Below are 15280 nucleotides of genomic sequence, written 5' to 3' on the forward strand. Positions count from 1 at the left end.
TGAATATTTTAGAGGAAGCTTGTCCTCTTGATTTTATTTTATATTTATATTATATTTCATATATCATCCTTCAGAACAAATACTTTCTACACCATTTTATAAAAAAATGTTAAAATATTATCTAGAAACTTGAGTTATAAAAAGCATCATATATATATATATATATACACACACACACACAATACACAATAAAGCAAATTTAGTGAAAATGGATCCTAGATTTAAAAAAAGTGATTCAAAATAATTTTATATTGGCTTGTTTAGATTTCATACTCGTTATGGTATGCCACTGCTTATAAAATAGCCTTTAGTTTTAGCTTTCAAAGCAGTATCTTGAATCTGTGAATTTGCAGGACCAAACACAGACATTTTTTTTTGTATTTAATGAAAATGTAAATTACAGCATCTCTTGCTAAAAATAGGTTTACTTTAAATTATCTATTCACCATTCCAAACATATTTTCATATCTTCATTCTCTTAAGGGAGTTGACTGTATAGAAAATGGCAAATGCTACCAACCAACACCTACATATTTGTACAAAGATAACCCTGCAGTGCTGCTGTGAGATTCTTTTTTTAATCATCTGTTATTTATACAAGTATGATTCATTAACAGTTGTTCTTACAAAGAGGAAATGCAGCCTACTAATACAATTTAAATGTTCCGAATTTTTGGTATTAAGAAAATCATTAACTCTAGAAGCTTTCTCAAATTTATTTTTTTAAAAGAAAAGATACTAATTTATTCAGATGCATTTTCTTAAAACTACATACACTAAACATACATATAAGCTTCACATTAATTTCTTTCATGATGTGAGACAAAGTATGCAAAAAGAGTTTGAAGTAGTATGCAAAATAAATTAAAAATCTGGAGAAATAGAGTGACAAAGTCAACAGCAACAATTAAATCCCATTCATTATACCTCTTTGACTTTCATATCCTTGCAAACTATCCTTGTTCTCACCACATACATGCATGCCATTCAATCTTTAAACCCTTCCCATGTCTCTCTTTTTCAAATCTCAATGAGTCTTACTCTCGCCCAAGGGTGAACCATTCACTAAGTTTTATATTCTTGCTTATGCTTGTTTCCATCATCTACTGTTACTGCTTTCAGCAGCCAAGCTTCAATTTCTTGTTTTTGCAGAATATTCCATAATGAAACCCATTCATGCTATCATATGCTTTACTGAATGTTCTTACATTCATATATTTCCCAGTGAGTTCCCAAAGAGAAAAAAGTCTGGCTTGCACACCCATTGTAGAGATTAAAGAGGATGGCCCTAATGTAGAGAAAGAAGATCTGTTACCAAGGCAATGAGTAAACATTGCTGAGACCAGATGAGGGGAGCTGGGCTAGAAAATATCTCAAACACCTCCCAAATTTACTTAAAATATAAAAGAGGCAAAGGAGAAGAAGCACATTCAGACTTGCAAGCTTTCATTAAAAAGTCAGTCTTAATAAAAGTAGATTTAGGTGCACCTGACATCTGTTTCTTGGTTTGGACTGATATCCACTGTCCAGCATAAAGCAACCCAGTCAATTTATCTCCTTGTCACCTTTTTTAATCAAAATTCTGCCAAGCATTTTTCCAGGCATAGTTATTAAACAGATCTCTTGTAGCTTTTGCATTCATTGTTGTTCCCTTCCCTTTATATAAGGGAACAGTAATAGCATTCTTCCACATAAGCAGAGATCCAATCTTCACACACATGTTGAAAAGTTGCAGAGCAACATAAACAAAGCACATCCATACTTTATGTTGTGGCCCAACAGCGGCTGGCTGAGCTGTTGGTGGACTCTGACAGCGATGAACACCATGGGACTTCCCTGGAGGCTGAGGAAGACTCCGGGTGGGGGGATTTCAGAGTCAGAGCAGGGACTAGAGAGGCCTGTTGGCCACCAGATGGCATCTGAGTCAGGGAGCAGTGAGGAGGAACAGAGGGAGGCTGTCCCTGACGTGTGCTTGCGTAGGGCTGAGAAGAGGAGGGAGCAGCTTTGGAAAAAAGGTCATAGAAGAAAATAGGAAACAGGTGGCTACTGACTGGCCCCTTCCATAGAGCTTATAGGTGGGGCAATGGGAAAGGAATTTTGCAGGAAACAACAGTTTACTAATCCAGGTGTAGCGAAAGTTTGCAGAATTCCGTGAGTTTAGGTCTTGTTTTCCTAGAGATAATTTTCTGGGCTCCTAGCCAAGGGGTTGCTTATTTCCCTCCTTATTTGTGGCAGACAGCCAAGTCGGTGTCAGTATAAATTAGAGGCTTGGGACAGAACACTTTAACCTTTCATGTTATATTATCCATACCTGCAGACTTTCTTCTGGAGTTGATTTCTTGGCTTGGTCTGCCTGGTGGGACAAGACCAAGATATCTTGAAAAGTCTGGTTGTGTTGTATGTCCTCTTCTTTTTAACTGTTTAATAAATTAGGGTGGTAGAACAAGAAGCAATGGGTGGAAACTAATCAAGGAGAGAAGCAACTTAGAACTGAGGAGAAACTTCCTGACATTTAGAACAATTAATCAGTGGAACAGCTTGCCTCCAGAAGTTGTGAATACCCCAACACTGGAAGTCTTTAAGATGTTAGATAGCCATTTGTCTGAAACGGTATAGGATTTCCTGCCTAGGCAGGGGGTTGGACTAGAAGACCTCCAAGGTCCCTTCCAACTCTGCTATTGTATTGTATTTTTCTAAGCTGCTTCTGAATGTTATCAGGATGTTCTGAATTTAAAACATGTTTTACCCTTTGTTGGCTTGGCAATGGAGTTTGTATTTTCCTTGTTCTCTATTACTAATTTTTGGATTCAATTTAAGATGCTTATTTTGTACTATTAGTCCCCTTCACATCTTGAGGACCACATTCTCCAGCCAACTTTGGCACATTTGATTAGTTCCAATAATGAAAACCTGCTGCAATCCCCATGCTTTGGAGAAGTTTGGCTGCAAGGAGATATTTTGTAGCAGTGCCAATATTGTGGAATAGCCTCTTTGTGGAGATTAGGATGGTTCTGTCTTAGTTGGTTTTTCACAAGCTTCTAAAGGTTGAGCTTTTTCAGATGGCTTTTCCATATTTGAGTGGTTGTTGTATTATTTTTTCTTCATAATGTTATATTTTTAACTTTTATATGAAATTTGCTTTTACAATATATTTTAATGAACTGCCAAGAGTCATATTACATGCAGCGGCATACAAATATGTTTAATTAATAAATGAATATCCATATCTATACAGGAAAGGTGGTAACTAGCCCAGTGTACTTTTGATGCCTAGTTGTTTTTTGATGCTTTTTTGTATGTTTATTTTGTTCTTTAAAAAAAACAATGCTATGCTGTTTTGTACTTAGTGTTTGTCTCTGAAAGTGAACTTTGCATTGATCTTCCTTTAGTAATCCAGCCTGAGGTTACTAATTCATAGGCCTAGATAAATTTAACCCAGAAAACTAGCTGTATCACCTGAAGCTGTTAAAGTGAATTTTTGCCAACAAAGGTTACATAGATTTTCAGTGTCCAAGTTCAATATATAAATGCTTTCAGACTATGTAGCTCTTTGCAGAAAGTGTACGCGTCTATGCAAATGAGGTCAATTATATATAATATATACATAAGTCCCAAAATCAGGAACTATATTTCTGTAAAACTAAAGTCTCATCTGGATTCAGTTTTGGTAGTCTTGCTCTCATCCAACCTAGTTGTACATGGCTACACCTTACTGTAATATACTAGGAAGGTTACAGGTCTCTGCAATATTAGTCCTCTGAATACACATTTCCCCAAATTCTCTATTAACAATTCCTCGTGATTTGTAAGTGTTACTGTGAGACAACAGTCTGCCCATGTGTCCAGCCCCTATGCAGATTATCCTGCCTCTTCAAGTCTTCTCTCAAGTCAGCACAGCACTTGGCTATAAAAGCTGTGCAGAGAGACAGCTGGGGTGTTGGTGTATGGGAGTCAAGGAAGGCAGTGTCTGGTTTTTGTTGGAAATAAAGCAGCCTGAAGCAATTAGAAAAAGATACCTTCCCTAGTAGTAGGACTCACAAAAATAGTAATTGGAGGAGCAATAGTAGGAGATATAGTAGCAGTGGATAAGAGTGGAGTGTGGGTTAGCTGTCAATACTAACACACAAATGCTTGACTGAAGTCTGGCTTCTGGCTTGGCCATGGCTAAACCTAAGACTGCAGTCAATCCAGATAATCAGTATTTTTTTGTCAGGCAGCTTGCTCAAAAAGGAGATACTTGATACTGGGCAATAGTTATAAAAAATCTCTGGATTCAGGAGAGGTTGCTTATCAAAACTTACTCATGATAGCTTCCCCCCTCCCCCTGCCAGAGTGGGTTGCTCCTGTTTTGGCCCGGATCACCAAGGTAGTAGCAGGAGGCTCCGCCCACCCACCCGGACACTTTTGCGCATGTGCAGAAGCATCATGTGCACGTAGAAGTGCATGCAGGAGCACGCCCGAACTGGTAGTAAAAAATTGGCAACCCACCTCTGCCCCCCCCCAAAGGTACCAGGGACCACTCCATTGTACAATCCTGCAGTCATCAGCATCTTCCCCTCCCCTGCCCCGAATAGTGGATCAAGGTGACGATGATCAAGAAGTCAAGCCTTTGATTGCTTTTGGTGTAAATCTTGTCAATACCTTTCAAACAGCATATGCAGAAACTCACAATGTTGAGAAAGGCAGAATATTGGACACCTCAATAGGTGTTCAGATCACCATGGAGACAGATGATTTTATCCTCAAAGTATATTAAACATTCAGTGCCAAGTATATCCCTGATGGAATTCTGTTCTCTTCCAAATACTAACACTTTATTGGGAGGACAGTTTTATTTCCTTTTAAAAGTCACCATTTTACAATGAGATGTACCTTAATACTTTTTTTGTTCTTCACATCATTGTTAAATGAACAAAGCAAAACATTTGTATTATTGATGGACTTATTTATTGAAACACATATACATCCCACTCACCTTTCAATTATGCCATTTTAAAAATGCCTTAAAATAAAACAGTGCTTTAAAATAAAGTACAAATTAATGTTTATAACAGAAATTCCCAGTTATAATAATACACAACATATCTAGAAGTAAATATTATTGCACTCAATAGAAGTTAATTTGGAGCGGCAGTAATGTGGAGATTTATCTGTAAAATATAGAGTTTTCCTGGCATTTAAAGGTTATGAAGGGTAGTGCCAATAAGCCTCCTTCAGAATATTCTAAAGCCAAGGTAAGAAAGCTGTTTTGAGATTTATTAATGGAAGCATATCGGAAGAAGAGCCTTGGATGATGCTCTTAATACCTGGGCACATACTTGTTAGAGAAAGATAAGCATCAATATAACATCACCACCCCACAAATATTATTGAAATTCAGGGCTCATCAGTCCTAAGCAAGGGGACTCTTAGAAGGCTAAATGTAAAATGCAGCCCACTAAAATCCTGAGAGCTTTATGATGCCTCACTGTCATGTGTTGGTGTCAGTCAGGATTAAGTCTCCCAGTTGCTTTACTTGAGTGTAGAAAAAAATCAAAAGGAGAGCTGAAGATTCTACTCTCGGTCTCGCTAAGTTTTGTACAGGTAGTCCTTGACTTATGACCACGGGAACCAGAATTTATGTTGCTAAGTGAGAAATTTGTTAAGTGAGTTTTGCCCCATTTTATGACTTTTCTGGCCACATTTGTTAAGTGAATCACTGCAGTTGTTAAATTAGTAACACGGTTGTTAAGTGAATCTGGTTTCCCCATTGACTTTGCTTGTCAGAAGGTCGCAAATGGTGATCACATGACCCCAGGACACTGCAACCGTCATAAATATGAAACTGTTGTCAAGCATCCAAATATAAATCACGTGACCGTGGGTGTGCTGCAATGGTCTTAAGTGTGAAAAATGGTCATAAGTGACTTTGTCCAGTGTTGTTGTAACTGTGAATGGTCACTGAATGAACCGTTATAAGTCAAGGATGACTTGTACATGGGAACACAATCTTTCCTGTAATTCAGGCAGCAAAATGTTTTTGGGATTCTCCTAAAAACCAAATGTGGATACTGATTCTTCCATCCCAAAACTGTACTGGATTTTTACTAGCATTTTTTGTTCCTACGTATAGAAAATATGTAATAGCAAATGTTCCTCAAGCAATACTGGTCATAAATTCCATTGAAAGTCTGCGGATTTACTTCTGTGGAGGGGGGGGGGGAAAGATAACTGGGTTCAAATTAGTTCAGTCAAACATATTCACATATATATTATTAATATGATTTAAAAAGGACTTTGGAGGAAATAGTAATTGGGAAGGTGTAGGGAAAATATTCAACCATACAAATGGAAAATTCTGAATTAATTCTTCATATTATTTTTTTAAAAAAATCTATGTTCGTCTTTCAACTGTGCCATAACTGAAACTGTGACAACAATAGTTTCTTGATTTACAGTGTGCTGACATGCGAGTGTCACTGTCAAAGTCTCTTGTGGGTGATTTTTTGAAAAATGATTTGATTCTTATTTCAAAGGCTTAATTATTATTTGGCACATGAAAATAGAAATATGCCTGGGTATGAACACAAGGGTTAAAGCCTGACAACTTAATCTATGCTATGCTATATAATGATAGCACAACACAAATATGCCACAAATTATAAAATAAGAATTAAATATTGATGGACATAAACATTTCAGATACATTATTGAAGTAAATCATAGAGATGTGTGCTGTTTAGAAGAGAGAGGTCCCTTTTTTACCAAGATGGGAGTATTTGATTTATTATTTATTTTTGTATAACTAAAGTTACTGATACAGCTTATTTAAAAATAGTTATAAAACTGTATTGAGTAGAAGATCTTCCTTTCATTTATATACCAGCATTGCAAAAATTAATCACAAACTTACTTTAAAAGTCAACCAGTATGACCTCGGATTATGTTTTATCCTTCATCTCCTTGTCTGTTTTTACCAACACGGTAGGTAGAGAAATGCAAACAAAGCTACCTAGTCAGTAGTAAAAGCATATAGTTTATATTTATTATAAAGGAATTTGGAAGATAATTTGGAATGAAACGAAGTACAATGTCTGTTTGTGTGTGTGTGTGTTTAATTTTCATGTGCATTTTTTATGTAAAGGAACCTTTATTCTGAGTCATTTTGCAAAATTATACATCAGATGTTTAAAATCCAAACCCCAAAAATAATAAGGTGGCTTATTAAAATTTAGAAGAAGGTGTTTCATGAAAAATTAAGGGAAACATAAACACTGCAATATTAATTCTAAATTATTTGCATTACATACAGTACTAATTATGCTTACTGCTTTTTTGCAGCAATTGTATCTGAACTATAGAGGATAGATATTTAATTTCCTATGAATTATATATATATATATATTTAAATTCCTGAAGAAAACATCCTAGCATTTAAAAGATCCAGAATTTAATTGTACATACTCTACAAACAACAGGCAAACAATGTTGAAGTGTGCATATTATTAGTAATTGGTAATAAATTAGAAATAAATATATTTATTCATGTTTAGACCAATTGTTTTTTTTATCACACTACAAAATTAATATTGTAGTTGAAAGTACAAGTACATTTTTACCTAACTGTACCTCAGTTTTCTTAATAAGGAATATAGTACATTATATCACTTCCAGTGTGCAGTACATAAAAAAGAAAATGCGACTCCCAATTTATTTTTTGATTTTAGGATGCACTATCAGTAGTATAGAAACTGGCAATCAAGAAATATGCCACTGACTGGTTGGGTAGCATAGCAATGAAGGCCATGAAAAAATATTCAAATGCCATAACTTGTCTATATATACAAAGATCAGAATCATGCATCCTTATGAAAGCAAACATGGGACTTTGAAGAAAGAAGCTGGCTATAAAGAGTATTGATGCTTTGAACGTTGATGTTGGAAGAAACTTCTGGGAGTACCAAAGTTAGTCAAGACAGGTGTCATATGGCTCATACAACAAATTAGTTCAGCATTCTCACTCAAAATCAGAAATGACCGGGGTTAGATTATTATATTTTGGACACCTTATGAAAAGATCTGTCCGCTTTAAAAGTTTATATACTGGCAAAGAAAGCAAAGTGGATGACCAATGTAAGACTAGCTGGGCTTCATTAAAGTCACAATGGATGTAGCATCATTGTGATTATCCTGGAGGAGCTCCATTTACTGTAGGTCAGGGGTGTCCAAACTTGGGAATTTTAAGACTTATGGACTTCAACTCCCAGAATTCCCCAGCCAGCATAGCTGTAGGTAGTCTCTATGAAGTGATACCTTGATGGCACATAATTAATGAAACTGAAGAATAAAAAACACCTTGCATTTTTACAAATATGAATTAACAAGAAGAATATGAAACTTGAAAAAAGTTAATTGTCTTACTAGTAGGGCATAGGAATATAGGTAGTCCTCAACTTACGACCACAATTGAGCCCAAAATTTATGTTGCTAAACGAGGCTGTTAAGTGAATTTTGTACCATTTTATGACCGTTCTTGCCACCGTTAAGTGAATCACCGCAGGTGTTAACATTAGTTACAAAGATGCTAAATGAATCTGGCTTCCACATTGACTTTGCTTGTCAGAAGGTTGCAAAAAGTGATCACATCACCCAGGGACACTGCAAACATAATAAATATGAGCCAGTTGCCAAGCATCTGAATTTTTGATCATATGACTATGGCAGTGCTGCAATGGTCATAAGTGTGAAAAATGGTCATAAGGCACTTTTTTCCAGTTACAATTGATCAGTCACTAAATGAACTGTTGTAAGTCGAGGGCTACCTGTACAGTAGAGCACATTGTTGTTTGTAACTTGTCAGGGTTTAAGGATGATTGCATTTCATCAGTTCTGTATCTCTCTCTCTTTCAAGCTTTTTCTGCTTAGTTTGTGAAATGCAGCCCTGAGATAAAAAAAAAAAAAGAATGACTGTTCTCCTATTTCCAAATGTTAATTTTGTCTATATTCGGTCTGCGCTGTCTCTCTGTTTCAGTCATCCCTATTTTCTTACTCATAAATGTCTTATTTACAAAAACGGGAGAACATTTGAAAGACTCTGCCGATGGTGTTCACATGACTAATACTACGAAATGCAGGAAGGTTTTTTGAGCAGCTCCAGTCTACGCACAGTTGGCTCCCAGCTGACAGACAGAATGTGGGGTGGGCTTTTTCACCAGAATGTTGGGAACTGGATGCCCAGCTATGCTTGTAGTTATACAGTGCCCAGAAATCGGATGCTTATGCCAGAATTCAGGCAGTTAAATAATATAGAAACTGGGTAGCTTTTATTCCTTTTTCATTTCAGCAAAGGTTATATAATGAGGGGATTGCTGCTTAAGTAAAAGGAAAAATGAAGTCTTTGTTAAATGCCTTAACAAGGAAAGAAGGTAAGCACTTAACACAAAGCACTTCATGCTTAAGAACCGCTATTGTTTTTCTGCACGCTCAATGTCGTCTGCTAGTTACTATAATTATAGTAAATTCCTTCTGTATTTTTTTTTCTAGAATTCCTTTATGTTAGGTTTCCTTTTAGACAACTCATTATAAGAGCTTGCCTATAAGTTGCTGGCTTTGGTATGTTTTTTAATTATTCCATGTGTTAAAAAATTCTGTTGTTTCCTAGTGTATGCTTTTAGTAAGTGTAAACAATTCCTTAATATATTATTAAATGTTCATGGGAGAACATTTTAGAGCTTATGAAACATTTTTAATGCATTATAATCATGATAATTATTTACAGGGAAGCTTTTTATATATTGTCATCTAAAACATTACAAGTGTAACTGATCATGAAAAAGAAATGAATGGAAAAGTGGAAACCAATTCCATATAACTTGTCGAATGTATACTCTTATTCTGTAAGTTTTCATATGCAATTTTATTACAAAAATAGTACATGTAGGAAGCAGATTGGAAATATCCGTCCAGTTGAATTGTCCAAACTATATTGGGAAAAGGGAAGAAAACATACTGAGCAGGAGAGGATTGCTTGTGTCCTTAATTTTTCTTATAATATGATATGTGCATCGGGTCATTTAAAAACTGCACCCATTTTAAACTTAATATTTAAAAGAAAGTTTTGTTTTGAACATCAAGTGAAAATAAGTCATGAAGTAATAAAATCTAAGAATAATGCCAGGTAGTGAGAAAAGAGGACATATGTTCTTAAAGAAAATTGCTTGGTACGTTGTTTCTCCTTAAATACAGGAATATACTGTGGATTTACAGTACAATTTAGGAGAAAATTAAATTGGATTCCATAGATGAAATCTGTGTTATTGTTTTTGATGTTTGCCTTATAATTAAGCTGAGATCTGTATATGGTTTGAATCTTTGTTTGGAAGAGGGAGGGGGAGGGAGGGAGGGAGGGAGAGATAGAGAGAGAATATGAAGCAATTTCCTGGAGAAGGGAGGCAGGGTTACCCTTCTTTTGATTTCCTGTTCCCCACTGCAGCTTTCCAGGTCCCTTCCAACAATGTTCTGGAAGGTCACTCCAGAAGAGAAGATGACAATGAAGACTGCAGGCTGAAGGAGGAGATAGAGAAAATTGTTCTTCCTTCCCTTGCCCTTTAGCACCAACTGACATCCAAACGAGTGCAGTCTGGTTCCAACTTGTTGAATTCAGCACTTCCACACCGTTTACAGTATTTTTCTTTTATTAGACCCTTGGGAGTAGGATGACTTTGACTCAGAAATGGTAGCAATGTTCAATCATAGGGAAGAAGAAACAAGCCAGTAGTCTAGTCCTTACAAGCTGGGTTCATATAGAACAGTGATGGCTAACCCTTTTCTGGACCAAAGCGTGTGTGGGTGCGCATGAACCTCCAAAGTGCAATGTGCATGCCCCCCACATGTGCCACGCCCGTGCACATGCACAGCAGAGACCTGGTGACTATCTGGCCAATGGGAGATGCGTGTGCATGCACGGTGGAGATGAACTGGGGCGACAGCTCGCGTGCCCACAGAGAAGCTGCTGTGTGCCACCTATGGCATATGTGCCATAGGTTTGCCATAGAAGAAAGGGGGATATAGAAGAAAGGGGAAATTTGACAAACCCATTTTTCACCCATTTTACCTCTTCTCATTTCTTTTCCATTACTGAAAAGGGAACAACATCAAAGCTTTCAGGCTAGTATATCCCTTATGACCTGGAGTGCTAGAACTGGGAAGAGGGCTGAGAGCAAAGTTTATTATTATAGGAGAAAATGGAGTTACAGGACTTTCAACTATAATGTTGCTGAGCTAGAAATGAATCAGCTCAGTTCTCAAGATTGCTGATGTTATAGAATGAGATCTGGAGCTACTCTGAAGCTGACTAAACTTTTCATCTTTTGTTTAAATGTTCTGGAATTCAATCTAGAATATGTGAGGAAACTTCATTTAAGGTGGAATAAACATGGATGTCTTTGAGTTAGTACATATTCTGGAAGAGTGCAAAAAAAAAAATCAGAAAAAGGCATTTATCTGTCATGAATTGGAATCATTGTCCAGAAGGTGTTAAATGAAAAAATAAAGGTATAATGATTTTGTTTTGAAGTGATGTAGGTCTTTTTAGTTACTAAAAAGGTAAAATCTTTCATGAAACATACTCAGTTTTGAGTGACTACATGGACTTTCCTAGTGTTCTTGGCATTAATACAGTAATGGTTTGCCACTGTCTTTGTCCAGGATGTTTTTTAAGCTCTTCAGTCTATTCTCTCCTCCTGTGAACACTTGGTCATCTTCCATTTAGCTGGTAATCAGGTCTACGTATGAGATTCTCTTCATACGTAGCTCTTTCTAAGATTGACCAAAGTGAGTTAGTTGATGCCAAGGGCTCTTGTTTCTTGCTGCTACATATACAAAACATTGTTTCTGGCTGTTTGAAATAATTCAAGAAATTCAGTTAATGAATAAAATGGCGATGTTTCTTTAAAAATGCATATTGATACCTGTAATCATCTATCTTTGTGAACATATCAGAACTACATTAGCTCATTAACCAATGGAAATAGAAAAGTGGTTACTTCTGTAAAAGTTAAAGAAGTAGAAGTTCAGGGCATCCACAAATCCAACATGACCTAGTTACTAAAAAAAAAAGGCTGAAAACAGGTACACAAGGTTTTCTGCAAAGGAGACAAATGATGTCATATGTCATGATGTCACAAAAAGATGGGACTTAATACTTACGTTTTAATAATTACATAACAGCATCATGATAGACAAGAGATTTTGACATCTTAGAGGCTTGCCAGAGTCATATTGATAACAAATTCATATCATCCTTTTAAGATACAGACAGAAGGAAGGGCCCAGTTGTTTCAGCCTTTAGCCTTTTGTCTATTCTACCAGATCCAACATACATCCAACAGACGTATACCCTAGGTGTTTTTTCTTTTAATTAATCAGTATGATATTGTAGGACTGAAAAAGCATGCCTTCTCTGTCACAACACTTGCGCCTTCCTGTCTCAGATTGGGAGGCCCTTAGTTGTTTTAGCCTTATGGAAAGTTGTTAAAGCTGAGCTTTTCTCTTGTTTGAAGCCCCATATATGTCTTATCTGTTTTCATGGAACAGTTAGGCTGTTTTTATTTTTATATTGAATTATTTGAAATGGTTACAGGGTTTTTATATTGTTTTTATATAGATTGTTTCCCGATCCAGAGGAACATATATCTTAACTTCTGAAAGAAAGAAAGAATGCATAGGATTTTTGCTGTTTTTAGAGATTTGGTTAGTTCTATTATTGCACAAGCATCGTAAAAAATTAAGGAATCAAAAAAATAAAAGAAGAGCTTCATGAAGATATCTAATATAATGCAGAATATACTGTAAACAGAAGCATCCAATAGTGCATTTCCCTCTTCCTTTTATTTCCTCCCCAACACTAACTACTACTTAGATATTATACTTTATTTTTTAAATTTTTAAAAATTCTATTTCTCTTGTATCTTCAAAACCCGGGTTCTAGATGTCTTAGTTTGTTGTGTTGTATAATATATTGTATGTAAGGGAGCGATGCCTGCTTGATTTTGGTTACTAAGCAAGGTGATGGTTAAGTGAATCACACCCAATTTTATGATCTTTTTTTTTGCCACAGTTGTTAAGTGAATCACCGCAGTTGTTAGATGAATCAGGTGATCATTAAATGAATCTGGCTTTCCCCATTGACTTTGCTTGTTGAAAGCCGGCTGGGAAGATGACAAATTGCTAAGTTGTGATCCCAGGGCAATGCAACTATTGTAAATGCATGCTGGTTTCCAAAGCATCCAAATTGGGATCACATATGTCACTTTTTTCGGTGCTGTTGTAATTTCGAACTATCCCTAAACGGATGGTTGTTAGTCTAGGAGTCTACTGCTGTGAATGTAAGTAGTCAGTTTCTCAATTTCTGCATATTTTCCCATGTTGGGTTAGGGTTAGGGGATGGGATCCGCAACATTACTTGCCTCCCTGCTCTAGTGGGTCAGGTAGATGTGACTGGCAAGAGACGGTCCCTCAGATAACTTGGTCCCAAGCCATGAAGGGCTTTAAAGGTGACAACCAGCACCTTGAATTACATCTGGATTTAGGCCTAGTTGCTATCTTTCAGTCTAATTGTAGAGTTGTTTAGGGGGAAACTTGGCATGTTGCTGTATAAACTATTTGTTACTCTTGTGGGGAAGCAGTCATAATTCTAATATATAAATAAACCAACAATTTGTTTCATAACCTCTACTAGCATTCAGCTGGGGAAATCATTGGAATTACGGTACAGACGGGCTTCAGAAGGTTGTTGCATAGCACAGCAATGTCCTACCTTTCTGGTTCAGCAGACCAGAGGGTAGGGGGGATGTTTTGCAAGCACTGGTTGCAAATGCAACTTTGTGTGCTTGCATGCTCGCCTGCATATTTGCGACCTGGTTCCCAACATGCCAGGCCATGGACCAGCAGTATAGTACATAGTTGAAGTACTTTCTCACTGGGAAAGAAGAGATACAATGGAGACATGTCTGAAAAGATAAATGGACTTAAATAATTCCCTTTACAAGTGTTGATCCTTATTGGATTTTCCTTCTCATGCCAATTTAAAAGTTTTATGTTTTTCAAACAATTTTTAAAAGTATTAATTCATATGAAATTTGATCTTGGGAAGTATTAGGTTAACACGGTGTTTCACATGGTCTGGTAACAAGTTTCAAGGGTTATTGTAGGCGTGGCTTTTTTCTGTGTAATATTCTTTTATACCAGCTGCCCATTTGAGCTGCTTGCCTTCCTTTTTTGTTCATGTCCTAATATTTATGTTCTCTCTCTCTTTTTTTGTAAGAGATGATGATAATAAAATGATGATGATAATAAAATTGGAATTGAAGTTTGAAAGCTAGTTCAGCCTAGCTTATAATTATTTGATTCCATTTTTCTAAAAAAAGGATTTTCTTTTTCCTTTTCATGTTGTAATTTTTAATATTTAACAACAATCTGAGTATTTATTTAAGGATTTCCACTCCCCCAGACGATTCAGCGAGAATGAGTGAAGTTAACCGAAAATTCTTTAACAAGTGCTATAATAGATTCACCAGTGGAAATACATTTTCGGCTGTGTTTAAAAGGGGTCATAGTTTCTGTGGGTTCAGCAGACAAGCAACACGTAGTTCTGAAAAAGGTGAGAACTTTGCATGCTGGGTAGCCTCCTGAACATAGGCCATCTTGCAAAGCTAATACATTTTATAACGATTGTTCTGTGGATAAAAACTCAGATTCCTTCTACAAACAAGATTGCTGAGATCTCACCTGCACTGTTGTTTCTCATGATGCTTCGTGGATGCCACATGATTAAGTTTCAGTACAGCTGCTGCTCCAGAGCAAATGCTATAATTAATCAGTTTTGGTGAGCTTGCCCGAAGAGACAGAGCAACTGGCGCCCTAGTATCAAGGAAGCTTTATTTTGTCCTACCTTCTGGTGTCTCCCGTCTAGATCCCTCCATCACCTTCTTCCATTTTTGGGAGTGATAAGAAGAGTGGCTTTGCCGCATCACCTATGTAACGGGATTAGAGGCTATTGTGTTTTTGGAACCAATATTTTTACTCTGTTGGACAACTGAACATCCTCCTCTTATTCAAGGGAGCAACAGGGGGGCACTTGCTTGTCAGTATGAAATTGCGGTACAGGGTAATGAGGTCAGGCTGGTGGTCTGTGCAGAAGTGGCCTCAGTCTGAGAGCCTTACGTAACTTGACACTCCTGGATTTGCAGAAATGTCAGTAAATGAAAAACCCTGCTTGAGGATAGTTGTATTTTGTTTGTTC

The 15280-nt window shown here is 36.7% G+C and overlaps 1 protein-coding gene across 7 annotated transcripts in view; it reads left to right on the forward strand.

Moving 5' to 3' along the window:
- SHANK2 (SH3 and multiple ankyrin repeat domains 2) overlaps positions 1–15280 on the forward strand; it is a 367712-nt gene that overhangs the window by 117517 nt on the left and 234915 nt on the right. The window lies entirely within an intron of this gene.

The sequence above is a fragment of the Natrix helvetica genome (assembly GCF_964273705.1).
Source record: "Natrix helvetica genome assembly, chromosome: 1".
Classification (NCBI taxonomy): domain Eukaryota; kingdom Metazoa; phylum Chordata; class Lepidosauria; order Squamata; family Natricidae; genus Natrix; species Natrix helvetica.